Source organism: Rattus rattus, chromosome 6 (assembly GCF_011064425.1).
Source record: "Rattus rattus isolate New Zealand chromosome 6, Rrattus_CSIRO_v1, whole genome shotgun sequence".
In the NCBI taxonomy this organism is placed as follows: Eukaryota; Metazoa; Chordata; class Mammalia; order Rodentia; family Muridae; genus Rattus; species Rattus rattus.
In genome coordinates, this window is record NC_046159.1 from 155,987,320 (window position 1) to 156,002,170 (window position 14,851).

The window sequence follows — 14,851 nt, forward strand, 5'->3', positions numbered from 1 at the left end:
CTAGCACCTTCCTAAAAACAAAACAAATCAAACGACCCTGAGAGATGCACTGGGAAAGTATCGAGAACTGGAACAATTAAAACATAAAGTATTTCTTGCTGTACATCTCAACTGTGCAAACATGTATCCGTTAGCCATTTCTACCATAATGCTAGTTAGAGCCCTATAATAGATAGTGACTCCATGTAGACTTCCTACCCCGAGACGAGAGTGTGGATGTTCTCTTACTGCATGGATGGGGTGAGGATAAGATGTCCCATGGATAAATTTGTCCCTAAGGTCATTTAGTGACAGAGCTGTGGTGGAATGCCTACTGACAGAGATGAATAAATTAAAAACCACCGTGAGATGTACAAGAGGAAGATTTAGAGGCTAGAAATACTTAGGGACCTTTTGTTGTTGTTTTTGAAATATCCAGCCAACTCCTGAAAAAAAAAAAAGGGGGTGGTTGTCATGGCAACCTCAGTGCATTATGGCACAGCGAAGTACAGGCAAAGGATTGGATGAGGGAGCCACCTGGTTTAGAATTTAATTTGGGAGAGTAAAATTCACCCAAAATGATTTGTTAAACATGATTTATTTTCCTTCCAAAATGGCTATAGGTTGGGTTTTTTAAAGACTTCTTTGTTTTTAAAATTCAAATTACTGTGGATGAATTCTATTAGAAATGCAGAGAGACCTTCTAGGTCAAAGCACCCTCCCCATCACAGGCACACTCTCCCACCCCCATGCTCTGTGGAGGGTTCTGAGGAAGTGTCTTCACACTGCCACTGATAGGTGTGACTGAGCACCTCTTACCTGCTGCTTGGGGATTAGGACAGAAATTGAATGTCCTCGGCTCCCGGAAGGATCACCCTAGAGCTCCCTGTGTTCTCTGTTCCCTGAGTGGTTACTCTAGGAGTCCTTGGGAAAATGAAACCCTGGGCCAATAATACCTGAAGGATACTGATGGCGGAGTTTGTCTTGGAAAAGCCAATGAGGCTCAAGGGCCCAGCAGAGCCTGATAGTTTCACCAACACTGTCCAATGGGCAACTGTGTTGAGAGACCAAGAAGACACAGGGTGATAGCAGGTACACCCTGAGGGTTAGCATCCACTCTGAGGGGAACATGAGTGGAGACACTGGACTTTCAGAGGACCCACAGTCAAGAGACAGATGGCTAAGGAAGCCTTTCTCCTCAAGCCAGTCTGAATCCCAGCCATTTGGACAGGCTTCCTGATCTCCTCACCACCGTTTCACACCCTTGGATATTGACTCCCCTGTCTGGTCTATATTGCAGCACTGCACAGTTACACAGCCACACAGTGCCTCAGAGTTAACAACATAAGACTTGGGGAAATCCTGGTTGTTAATTACAGCCTGGCAATCAGGGAACACAGATGACCAGCCAGTCAGGACCACCCTGTGACTGAATGTTTTCCAAAGAACCTAAACGAAGTTGTGGAATCAGGACCCAGAAGCTACAAGGAGTCCTGCAAGTACATGGGGCAAGCACAGAAGTGGCTGTCCAGGAGAAGGTGGATGGAGACAGTCCTTTGTACAGAGGAGCACAAGAGAGGCGAGGTGACCCACAGAGAGGTGGGGTACCAAAGCCCAGGCTCCCACCCAACTGCATGCCTTGGTACACACAACCATGTGTTGTACTGTCTTCCCAAGTCCCATACCCTCTGCTTGCTTTTGACTGGGAAATACTATTGACATATCTGTGACAAGGCTAAGGGAGGATTCTAACTGACCAGTAGATGGGAAGCAGTCCAAAACAGGCTGCAAAGGTGGCTTGGGGCAGGCCAGCAGATCTCGGATCAGTAGCTCCTCCAGAGGGATGCCATGTGCCAGCGTGGCTGGTGAGGAGTGATGGGTTCTTTATCCATTCCAAGTTTCTTGAATTAAACCTCTGTCCTCAGGGTATTCATCTGTCTTAGGAACACTGAATTATGTAATGTTCAGGATTTGGAGCCAATGCTAGCACATTATAATATCATTTGAAAAGAGTGGAATCTATGATGGTGATCTGGGTGTTCAAGATAGATAACTTAGCATTGCAAAGACCTCCATGATGAGACCTACCAGGGTGAGAGTGGTGAGCAGGATGCAATAGGGAATCCCATCTCTTGACGTCAGTTTGGCAGGGAGGCATGTGCAAGGGACAACCTCAGGCATTGGTGACTCCGCCTTACTCAGTACCCGTGGTGCTGCTTATGAGATACCTCTGTGTTCACTACTTATCTTATTGCCACGACATAGGACCCCACAAAAGCAGTGTAAGGGAGGACAGGTATATTTAGACCATGGTTTCTGGAGCTATCACTGTGTCAGGGAGGCAGAATGGCAGGGGCTGGTTAGTCTGTGGTGTCAGGAGCTTGGGCTTCTCATACCTTGGTGGAGAGGGAACACAAAGAACAGTGCTAGAAGAATCGTTGGGTTAACACATCCAAAGGCCCTGCCCCAGAGACCCACCTCCAACCGCCAGACTCCACAGCCTCCCAAAACAGTCCCCAACTGGGGCCGTGTGTCCCAATGCCTGTGGGGGACATGGCAGCTACAACCTGAGTGTTGAGACAGTTATGACGTCAAATACATTGTCAATAATGACAAGAAGTTGCAATACTCTATGGCTTAGAAACAGCAACTCTTGACAGCCATATGACCACTGGTCCTGCCAGCTCTGTTCTGATACCAAAGCCTGAGATGCCAGAGGAGGCAAGGAGGTCAAGTGAAGGCTGCTGGGAGGAGGGAGCTTTGAGTCACTGTCTATGTTAGGGTTTAGTCAGGCAAGAGTGAAAATAAGGACATATGAAGAGCACGTGCTGATGCTATGGTGTCTGCAGAGAACACCACACACTGGACTTGCTACTTAGACACAGGACAAACATTCTGGATGTGCCTTTCTGTTCCAGGTGCTGATTGGCAATCAAATGTGTCTCTCTTCCCTTTAGATTGCTGTAGGAAGCGCCAGCTCCTTATTAGCAAGGCAGCTGTTGTGCTGTGTTTCCTGGGGGTGACTAGCTATATGAAATAGAAATTGGAAGTTTGCTTTTAAGGTCATTCCTAAAGGTTTCTCGGAGGAAGTTCTCTTGGGGACTCCCCTATTTCTTTACATTAGAAATACACTTGGTGACCTTTCCCTGGGAATAGACTCTTGGGCTGCAGGATCTGCTTGGAGCACACCAATCTTTTTAGGACTTGTTCATATGCTCAGGCATCCTGGACACAAAAACACAGCCCAAAGGAAAATGGATTTACTCTTCCAGGGAGAGGGACTCAGTTCTGCTAAAGAATTTTTCTGGAGGCCCAGGGGCTGGCTCAACATAGAAAGCACCTGCCCTGAAAACACAAGAAAGATTTGAGTCAGATGCCCAGCACCTCTATAAAGTCTTGGAGGGTATGACAGCCTCTCTCTAATCCCAGTGTGTGTGGAGGTAGAGATAGAAATCACTGGAACAAACTGGCTAGCTAAATTAGCAGAATTAGCAAACCCCAGATTCAGAGGAAAAACTCAGCTTCAATATATAATAATGTGGAGAGTGATGGAGAAGCACACTCATGATCAACCTCTGGCTTTATACTGCTGTACTCATCACATAATTAAACATGCACATCACACACACACACACACACACACACACACACACACACACACACACACACGAAGAAAAAAGAAGCTCCTAGTCTGGCTTTGGCCATCTGTGAATAAATAAACACTGAGGAACACGTGTGTATAAGAGTGTTTTATGTCATCGGCCGTCAGAGAGATGCAGGGAAAACCAGGAGGAAGCAGCAAGCACATCACTGCAGCTAGAAGACTGTCATCAAAAGAATAATCGCAGATGTCAGTGAGCGAGTGGGAAAAGGGGGCCTCCTGTGCTCTGTTGGTGGGAGTATAGATGAGTGTAGCTATTATAGAAAACCTAAAAATAGATCCACCATCTGAATCAGCTAGTACACTTCTTAGTATGTATGAAAAAATAAATAAAATCAGCATGCCGATGAGATGCCCACACATCTGTGTTTAGTGAAGCCCTGATCACAATAGCCAACTCATGGAATTAGCTAAATGGCCATCAGCAGATGAACAGACAAGGGAAATACAGTGTATTTTTCCAGTGGGGTGTCCCTAAGCCACAAGGAGTGAAATTCTGTCATTTGCAGCAAAGAAGGAAGAATTAGAGGATGTCGTGTTAAGTGAAAAAGAGCCAGACACAGAAGAATGGACTGTCCTCTCTTGTGGAGATTGAGAAAACGTTGACCTAAATGTGGGTTAGGATGCTGGCCTGCTTAGTTGTTTGTCAGCTTGACACACGCTGGAATCATTTAGGAAGAGGGAATGTCAACTGAGGAAATGCCTTCATCAGACTGGCCTTTAGATAAGTCTATGGACTACTTTCTTGGTTGAGGATGGTTGTGGGTGTGTTCTGTGTAAAGTCATGCATAGGCCAGTGGTCGTGGGCTGCATTTGAAAGCAATCTGAGCAACTCTTTGGAAGAAAGCCAGAAAGCAGTGTCCCTTCATGGCTTCTGCTTTGGCTCCTGACACTAGGCTCCTCTGAGCTCCTACCCTGACTTCCCTCAATAATTGACTGCGAACTGGGTATGTAAGCCATACAAATCCTCCTCCTCCTCTGGTTGCTTTTGGTCATGGTGCTTACCACAGCAGTAGAAAGCAAACCAATACAGATAATGATTGATAGAGGGTGAAGGGGATGGGGCAGGGGATAAAAAAGGCTGTATCTGATCAGTAGACCCTGCATGTATGGAGATAGCATTTCAAATATGATCAATATGCACAATTTACATCGCATGCTAATAAACTTATAAAATAAGTAAATAACTCTCTTTGAGTGCATGTCCTGTCCCTGCTTGGGCAGTAGAACTCTACATAGCATCCCTGTCTGTCTTCTTTACACTGGCCTTCACAGCAGTGCTTTCCCTCAGCAGGTTCGATGTCCCTTGGAGTTTAGACTTGTAGAAGTGGGGCTCGTCTCTAGTGGATCTGAGTTGGAGTGAAGGAGAAGAAGTTGTGGCTTTGGAGTGATACCATAGGGGTGCTATTCCAAGTTACTCCAGGAGAGAGGGTCAGAAAGTCACATAAATTCAGCAACAAAGAAACCCTGAAATGTGCTGGGCAGTACCCTAAGTTAATAATTTTAGCAAAAGGGCTTCTGTATCCCAGACTGAAGCCACCTTGCTATGTAGCTGAGGAGGATCTTGAAGGCTTGATCTTCCTGCTTCCGATTCTGGAGTGCTAGGTTGCAGACTATCACGCTGCCCTGCACACTTGCCCTGCACTCAAGTGTTTTCAATCCGTAGTTGGTGGAATCTGCCGCTGCAGAGCCTACAAACTTGCCAAGCTCGGTGTTGTAGCACACAAGTGAATGGAACAGGAGAGACCACTCTGACATGCAGAGGTGACTTGTGGAAGAAAGAAAAGAATATCTGGGCTTGTGGTGCCAGAAGGAAAGTCTTTCATGTTGAGGAAGCAGTGTGTCAGGTGGCCAGATGGGAAGCTGAAACCATATTTTCAACCACAGGCAGAAAACAGAAGTCAGAAGTAGGATGAAGTTATGCACTCTCAAAGTCCACTCCCATTGACACAGTTCCTTCACCAGGGCTTTACCTTCTAAAGGCTCAATAACCGCCCCAAACAATGCCACCAACAGAGGTTCAAGGACTCCAATATCTTGAGCATATGGAGAACATTTTTTATTCAAACCACAGGGACCAAGATTCCTGCTTTTCCGGATGTCTCCACTGAGTTCAAAAAGGCAATCAGTGGCTGGACTTGAGCTTGATGTTCAGAGCTTGATCCCATTGTCATTTACTGTGGAGAAGGCCTAGATAACATGGCAGGATGGAGGTCCTCATGAGATTCTTCAGGTGGGAGTTGGAAGCAGAGGAGCGAGCAGAGAAGAAGGTAGCAAGCTCAGAGGCACTGGAGAAGCACTGTACTCTAAGAACAATACAGAGAAACAACAGAGAACCTCATTTTTCTCCATGAGTTTTCCAAGTCAGAACAAAAGAGAATTAGGCTCTCTAGCAAGAAAGTCTCCCATGTGCTTTTGGCCCCAATACTTTTAATAAAATTATGCTTCTATGATCCTAAATTGTTAACTTTTCAGACAAATGGTCAAGTCATGTGCTGTGCCCATTTGTAGTAACTAAATACACACCCAAGAGCGTGTATTGAATCTCTGATGGGCTGAGCCCAGTGTTGGGAGTTTAACAGACATTAACTGAGTCCAAAGATCGACTGGTAAAGCAGCTGCTGAATGGCTTCTTGTCATCTTGATTGTGCTAGTGTTGGGAGGTGGGCAGAGTTAAATGTCTCTTATGCAACTTTCCATCCTGGCCACCTTGGGGGACACACTTTTGAAGGTACATGGAACCTTTAATGGAAGAGATTTTACAACAGCTCTGTGGACTCTTATGGAACACTTTACCACACAGAACAGCATCTCATAGACCCTTACTGGGGAAGGCAGGGGTTCCTCATGACCAACAGGAATAGTGACTTTGGCTTTCAGGGTTTGACTCTCATTCTGACTCACCTAACAATGACCCAAATCACCGTGTTTTCTGACATGCCTTGTCACATCTTTCTGAGACCCTGCCTGATTTCTAAGAACTGGTACTTGAAAAGTCCATCCTTCAGAGGCTGTTGATTTTTTATGACAATATTGGGAGACTTGATTACTGCTCAGGCACTTTTCCCAGGCTTATTCTTTGTGGTAAACCCTGAGTAGAAGCTTTGGAGATGCTGTCTGAGACAGGAAGGGAATGGGGCAATTGGTAAGTGGCAATAAGCCTTTCATCACTAGGAGCACAAAACTGTGACACTTTTAAGTGATTCTCAGCTGGGTTATCTGGGAGATATGGTCACCAAAAAAGATGACATAGTTAGTATTATAGTGATTATAAATTATGCCTGGAGTTACATGTTTGCTTGCAGGTGACACATTTTTAGTAAAATTGCATTCTTTCCTGGAGAGGTCCTGGTCTGTATCAACACAAGAGCCATTCACTATCCATAGGTATTTACATTTTGAGAGATAAGTTTGAATTCCCTGTGTTGTGGAAATGGCACTAGCAGTAAAGTGTCTGCCACATGAACAGGAGAACCTGAGTTCAGTTCCCAAGAACCCACGTAAAAAGCCTGGTGTGAAGGCAAACAATTGTAAAGCCAGCCTTCAGGTCAGGAATGGAAAGATAGGCAGATGTCTGAAGGTCACTGGCTAGACACCACAACACAGTCAGTGAGCTTCAGTGAGACACTCCATTTGAAAAAGTAAAGGTGAGGAGCAACAGATAGATACCAGAAGATACCACAACTCCCCCTTGGATCTCCACACATATGTACAAGCATGTACATGCACACTCACATGTGCACACACTACAAACATACAATACAACATATACCATGAAACACACACACACACACATTCACTCACTCACTCATACACACACTCACACACACACTCACACACACACACAAACACACACAGTCATTCACTCATACACACACACTCACACACACACTCATACACACACAGTCATTCACTCATACACACACACTCACACACACACACACTCAGACACACACACAGGAGAAAACAGTGTTCCTCTGACATCAGCTATGCTTGAGTATTTGAGGGCCACTTGCAGTCCCCAGTCACAGCGGTACCAGTGCCAATCCTCCTTTCTCTACTGACCTCTGAATACCACTCCATACAGTGAGCATGGAGGGCAGTGACTAGGGATCCCTGCGGTTGAAAGACAAGTGCTCTCCTCCAGTGGCTCAGAGAATTGCTTGGATTTCCCAAGCATAACTTGAGAAAGCTCAGCTTGGACTAACAAGGGATGTGAAGAGTGGGCCTTGGCTCTCAAGAGCCAGTGTTTCTGCCAGACTGTTATAAAGCAGAGTGTGTATCTCCAGGAATTGTGAATTTTCATTCCCTCAAGATGTTCAAACAGACCGATGTCCAATTCCTGCGGCGGCTGTGGAGTAAGCTTCTGCCTGGATAGATGCAGGGAGGGCTCACATGAAGAGCTTGCAGTTGAGAACATTAGCCTCAAATCCCAGTTCCAGCACCTTTTAACTATATGAATTTGCTTGACTTTAACCCCTCCAGCATCTCCTCCATAAGCAATTGTCTCATGATGAAAACACCTGACCTCCATCAGCGTATATCAGCTCACCGTGTTGCCAGCAGCATCCTACGAGCAGTTCACTCACCAAACAAGTCCCACGCACTCTAAAATCCATCCACCCATCCAAGAAAGGGAAATAAATGTAAGGAGACAAGAACCAACTTTTCATGGCTTGTTTATAAAGGCTTAAAATTTCAAAATAGAAATTCCCCATACAGGATGATCCTAAGCCCCACTCAATTTTAGGCATTACAGTGCTGCCCTTCTTAGTTTAGGGCAATAGTTTTTATTCATGAGGCTCTTGAGTGAACAGGTCCCACAAGTCCCGTAAGGTATTCTGGCCTTGCCTCTTGCAACATCAGTCTGACCACCCAGGGCTCACAGCTGGAGGGGAATGCAGAGTCAAGGATGAATGTGGAGTCAGGGCATGGAGCAGCCTTCCCAGGATTCAAGGTGACACTGGGGAAAAGCAGGGCATTCCAAAAGTCAAGTTCTCTCTAGGACAAATAGGCACTGGGCCTGGACTCATGGTATCACAGACCCTCGTGGATCTCAAGAGCTCTGGGGAATTTTAGTGCTTATTCCTAAGGTGACACAGAGAATGGGAGCTAAAGGAAGCACCCCCCTCCACCAGTCCTGCCCTATGCTCATCTAAGTCTTTATTTACATCATGACTCTACTTGTCATGGAATTCCAGTTTCCAGAATAGTTGTACAACATTACAGTCCTGTTGGGATGTCTCTCCCGCAGAGCATGGCCAGTCTGCGCTGCATCTCCTTACTTCCTCTGTGTGCATGTAGGGGAATTTTTTGTTTTGAGTAAACATTTTAAAGCTGATTGTAGAATTTATTCCCTTTTACCAGAAATGCTAAAATATGGCCTTGGCCTATTAGAAACAGAGACATTTTATTACCGAGGTACAGCACCAGAACTATATTTTTAATGGGCAGATTATCATCCAATTTAGAAACCATATTCTTTTTTTTTCTTATTTTGACAGTATGTTATGGACTGTGTTACCCTATTCCAGGATCTACCGCAGGTCACCCAGTATATTTAGTTGTCATTTCCCTTTATTCTCCCTTTATTTGAAAGATTCCTTCCATTTTTCTTTGCTGTGTGTGGTTTTTATATCTTTAAAGAAAATGACAGATTTCCTGTAAAAACCTTTTGCTCTGCTTTTTTCTCATAAGAAGTATCATCATAAGAATAATTAAGAATAACTCATAAACAGAACACACACACACACACACACACACACACACACACACACACACATACACGGACGCATTGCCATTTTCAGGCTGGTTAGTGTGCATAAAATTTCCAGTATGTTCTAGAATGAAATCAATAAGCCATGGTCCCCACGTGCTGCAACTCCATCCTCTGCTTTGGTGCTGTTGCCCTGCAGATGACACTCTTCATTTGGGAGAAGAGCCATCCCTAGTGGGGATCTTAGCTGTGTGTGATTCACTTGATTTACAAGGTGTTAAATAGTCTGTGGAGTTGGATGCTCAGACAGCTGCGTGGTTTTTGTTCGTCATCTCTGTGTTAGAGTTTAGGACGAGCCTTAGATGCCTAAGCATTTGATGGGAAAGGGACAGAGTGTCATTCACTGCTTGCTAGCAGAGACTTGCCATGTGTAGGGAAAATAGGCACCGTTCTGTTCCTCCTGGCTTTTTAGCTTTTCCTGAGTGTGACCTTGGTTCTCTGGCAACATATAATGGTATCTGAAAGGCAGCTATGGGGAAAGCAGGTTGATGTAGGGCTGCTGGGGAGATTGGAGTGCCTGGCTTTCTGAGCTGGGGAGCCGGGCGCCAGGTGTTCACCCAGAGGTTGGGGAGACCTGACTTCAGCTCAGCTCTGAAACCTTTGGCTGGACAGAAGGGAAGGGCAGTTCTGGGAGACGCTGCTGGATGGGAGTCCCTCAGTGCTCAGGCAGTGGCTGAGTTGATTCTGCTGTCAGAGGTGTAGCTGAGGTTTTCGAATGATCCACAAGGACTGATATTACTGAGACCATGACCACAGTGGAAGCCTCACTGCATACGCAGAGTTCTGCTGTGGTGGCCATTCAGTGGCACGCGTGATGGTGAAAACTGTAAATCCTCTCATAGCCCATTTTTACAGGAAAAACGCCCAGAGACAGTGTGTAACTTGATAAAGGTCTGCTGTGATCAGCCCACAAACTCCTCTGATAGAACATGATGCTAACAGAGAAACTGGCAGTGGGCATTTCTAAGAGAGTAGTCATGTGGCAATTGAACAAGCTCGGAACATGAAGCCATTGCATGACTTGGGCGCCCTGAGGTAATCCTTATATTCCTCTGGGGAAGAAATAAAGCACTGTCTCTAGGCAATTTTTTCTTTATCTAAAATGGAATGTTTTGTCATTATTAAAACCATATTTCAAGAGAACTGTTTACTTTGTAAGAAAATTATATCACATCTCACATTAAGGGATACGGTGGGTCAGTAAACACTAACTAGACAGAGACATAAATTAGATCGGTGTCACTAGTGAGAAATTATGATTAAGTAATCATTCTCACTTTATTCTTCCGACTTAATTTATATTTTTAAGTTAGCTTACCACACTGGTTATCAGACCACTCAAATTCCTCTGCCCTCTGGATGGTTGTTTAGCAGAATCAGCACATATAGATTTGTGTGTGTGTGTGTGTGTGTGTGTGTGTGTGTGTGTGTGCGTGCATATGAAAGCCTAAAGTTAACCTCTTTTTTTCACATTTTATTAGTAGGAGTGTTTTCCTGGCATATACATCTACACTATATGAGTGCAGTTTCCACAGAGGCCAGAAAAGGGCATCGATTTTTTGGAACTGATGTTACAGATAGTTGTGATCCAACGTGTGGGTGCTGAGAATCTAATCCCATGTTCTCTGAAAGAAAAGCCTCTGTTCTTAACTACTAAGCTGTCTTTCTTAACTCCTACCTTGGTTTTTTTTCTTAATTTGATATTTTATGTATTTACATTTCAAACATTATCCCCTTTCCTGGTACTCCCTCCAGAGCCCCTATCCCATCTGCCCTTCCCCTTCTTCTATGAGGGCATTCCCACTCTCATCCATCCACTCCCACCTCACCACCCTGGCATTCCCCTAGACTGGGGAATTAAGCCTTCACAGGACCAAGGGCCTCTCTCCTATTGATGCCAGACAATGCCATCTCTGCTACATATGCGGCTGGAGCCATAGGTCCCTCCATGTGTACTCTTTGGTGGGTGGTTTAGTCCCTGGGAGCTCTGAGGAGTCTGGTTGGTTGATGTTGTTGTTCTTCCTATGGGGTTGCAAATCCCTTCAGCTCCTTTAGTCCTTTCTCTAACTTCTCCTAGGGTCCCCGTACTCAAACCAGTGGTTGTCTGTGAGCATCTACCTCTGTATTTGTCAGGCTCTGGCAAAGCCCCTCAGGAGACAACTGTAACCCTCTCCTATCAGCAACCATTTTTGGCATCTGCAATAGTGATTGGGTTTGGTATCTGGGTATGGGATGGATCCCCAGGTGGGGCAGTCTCTGGGTGGCCTTTCCTTCAGTTGTTCCTCCACACTTTGTCCCTGTATTTCCTTTAGACAAGAGCCATTCTGGGCTAAAAATTTGGAGATGATTGGATGGCCCCATTCCCAAACTGGGGGTCTTGCCTAATCTCTGGATAAGGTCTCTACTGGTTCTTCCTTCCCTTTGTTGGGAGGTACAGCTAATCTCATCCTTGTTGGGTCCTGGAAGCCTCTTGTTTTCCTGACATCTGAGACTTGCTGGTGGCTACCCCCATTGCTATATACCTCTGTTCAAATTCCTGATCATCTGTATATCGTTTTGATTTGCATTTCCCTGATGACTAAGGATAATGAACATTTCTTCAGGTGCTTCATGGCCATTTGATATTCCTCAGTTGAGAATTCTTTGTTCAGCTCTGCAGCCCATTATTTGGTTCTCTGGAGTTTGACTTCTTGAGTTCTTTGTGTATATTGGATATTAGCCCTCTATCAGATGTAGGATTGTTAAAGACAATCTATTGGTTGCCATTTATCTTGCTGAAAGCAATCTACAGATTCAATGCGATACCCATCAAATTCCCACTCAGATTTTTATAGAGTTAGAAAGAGCAATTTGCAAATTCATCTGGAATAAAAAAAAACCCAGGATAGCTAAAACTATCCTCAACAATAAAAGAACTTCAGGGGAAATCACCATCTCTGACCTCAGGCTGTATTACTTACGGATCAATAGTGATAAAAACTGTATGGTATTGGTACAGAGGCAGGAAAGTAGATCAATGGAATAGAATTGAAGACCACACACCTATGGCCTATGGTCACTTGATCTTTGACAAAGGAGCTAAAACTATCCAATGGGAAAATGACAGCATTTTTAACAAATGGGGCTGTTTCAACTGGTGGTCATCATGTAGAAGAATGCAAATCAATCCATTCTTATCTCTTTGGATCAAAGACCTCCACATGAAAGCAGAGAAAGTGGGGGATATCCTCAAACACATGGGCATAGGGTGACATTTCCTGAACAGAACACCAATGGCTTATGCTCTAAGATCAAGAATTGACAAAAAAGACCTCATGAAATTGCAAAGCTTTTGTAAGGCAAAGGACACTGTCCATAGGACAAAACAGCAATCTACCTTGTTTTTTTTCAAACAGGCTTTCTCACTGGTTTAGAACTCATTAATTAATCTAGACTGTCTCAGCAGAGAGCCCCAGGGATACACTGGTCTCTAATTCTGCTATGCTGGGATTATAAGTATGTGTTACCACAGACGTTTTGCTTTGTTTTTTAGTTTGGATTTCGTAGGATCAGACTGAGATTCTAATGCTTTGGAGTGCATCTCTCCAGCACAGCATCATCTTTACATCATAGCATCATCCATCGTTGAAGGTATTTTTAGACCTCCGTTGCTGGATGACAAGTTGTTCTAACACTTTGAAGCTTAAAGCAGTAGCACTTGCTTTCCCAGTGTTGGGGAGCAGGGCTGGGGACACAGCCCAGGACTTTGCCTCGGGGATATGGGAGCACGCTCCCAGCACTGCTCGGGCAGTGTTTTCTGAAGTTTGACTGAATGCAGGGCTCATGTACACATGAAGTCATAAGAAGGCAGGGTGCACCTGTGCACCTGGTCATGTGGGTTCCTTCTGATAATGTGACACCAGGCTTCCATCTACTGGAATGATTGGTGAAGGAGGGGATAGAGGATAAGGCTGTCAGAGAATAAAGTGCTGTCCCTATGTGAGGCTTATTCTCCCAAGTTGTATTAGGTCATTTCTGCTTTGTTCATTAGAAACAGCTCATAAAATGCCCTCTGTACCCCATCGCTTGCACTAAACCACACTTCTGGAAAGGAATATTCTTAAATAATTCATGGTATTCCGTTTTCTTAATCAATGCAGCATTTAAGCTTGGGCAGGTGATAGAAGAACTTGGTTTGTGTATTATCCTGGAGGCAGCATGGCTTCTAGAGAGGATCCCAGCCTCCTGGGACCACGTTGCTCCTTTGAGGTTGGCTCCACATGTCATCGTGAAGGGTGTGATGCTAACAAGGAAGGAGAACAAGGCTGCAGCTCTCCTACATCCAGGATCCAAGCTAGGAGGACAGAAGATGGCCCTGCCCCATTAGGCTTTCCTCGACTTCTATAAAGGGAGCTGAAGATGCTTGCTGGAGGAAGGGCCCCCGTAGGCATCTGTACACACAGCAGAACAGGCGCTGTAGGCAGCTTCGGATTCCCGGAGATGATGGCTGCAGTGCCCATTCTAAAAGCAGAGACAGGTGAGACAATGGTTTTGAGGGAGAATGGCAAAACAGAGGATATATTTTGCACAAGATAAAAACTGGAAATAAAATGGAGGTTTGATCTATTGAAAGGCAGAAGCTTGTTCATGCCAGAGGACAGTAGGCTCTCCTTTCTGCATCACCTTTATAACAATGACAGTGCACACTAAATGTAAGCTAGGGTGTTCTTCATGCACAGATTGTTCATAAGTAAATGTTGATTGGGTGCCAAGTTTGTGTTAGGTACCAGGTGCTACTTTGAGAACTTCGGATACAGCCATGAAAATGTTTGCCTTCATCTGTCTTGCATTCTAACCACATCACCTAAAAATGAAAAAAAGGACAAGTTACTCACCATGTTTATTTGCAGGGACTGGGGGTATCTCAGGTTCAGAGCACTTGCCCAGCTTGTGCACTTGACCCTTGGCACTACAAAGACCAAGTATGTCTAGGCATGGCAGAATCCCAGCATAATCCCATGTATAATCCCAGCACTCGAAAGCTAGAAGCAGAAGTAACAGAAGTTCAAGGTCAATCCGGTGTCTACAGCAGAATGGCTGATGCTCACTGGGTCAGAGTGCTTTCTTCTCTTGTAGAGGACCAGAGTTCAGTTGCCAACACCCATGTTAGGCGGCTCATAACCGCCTGTACCTCTAGCTCCAGGAGATCCAATAACCCAGACACCTGCACAAATGTGTGCATATCCACACAGACAAGCATATATAGATAAATAATCAAATAGATGGTAAAAACTGAAAATCATTATATGTTAATAGTGTTAAAAAAATCACAAGAGATGAAGATGGATAGTCTAGGGAAGTAGTATCAAATGGTCACATTGAACACTCATATCTGCCCAAAAAGCTAAAGAAAACAAGGGCGTGGGCCATGGATTATGTGGGAAAAGGGAATCCCA

At 44.8% G+C, this 14,851-nt stretch overlaps 1 protein-coding gene across 3 annotated transcripts in view; it reads left to right on the top strand.

Annotated features, from left to right (window-relative positions):
• Positions 1-14,851, top strand: part of Dpp6 (dipeptidyl peptidase like 6) — an 877,415-nt gene that overhangs the window by 264,164 nt on the left and 598,400 nt on the right. The gene's annotated exons all lie outside the window — the stretch shown is intronic.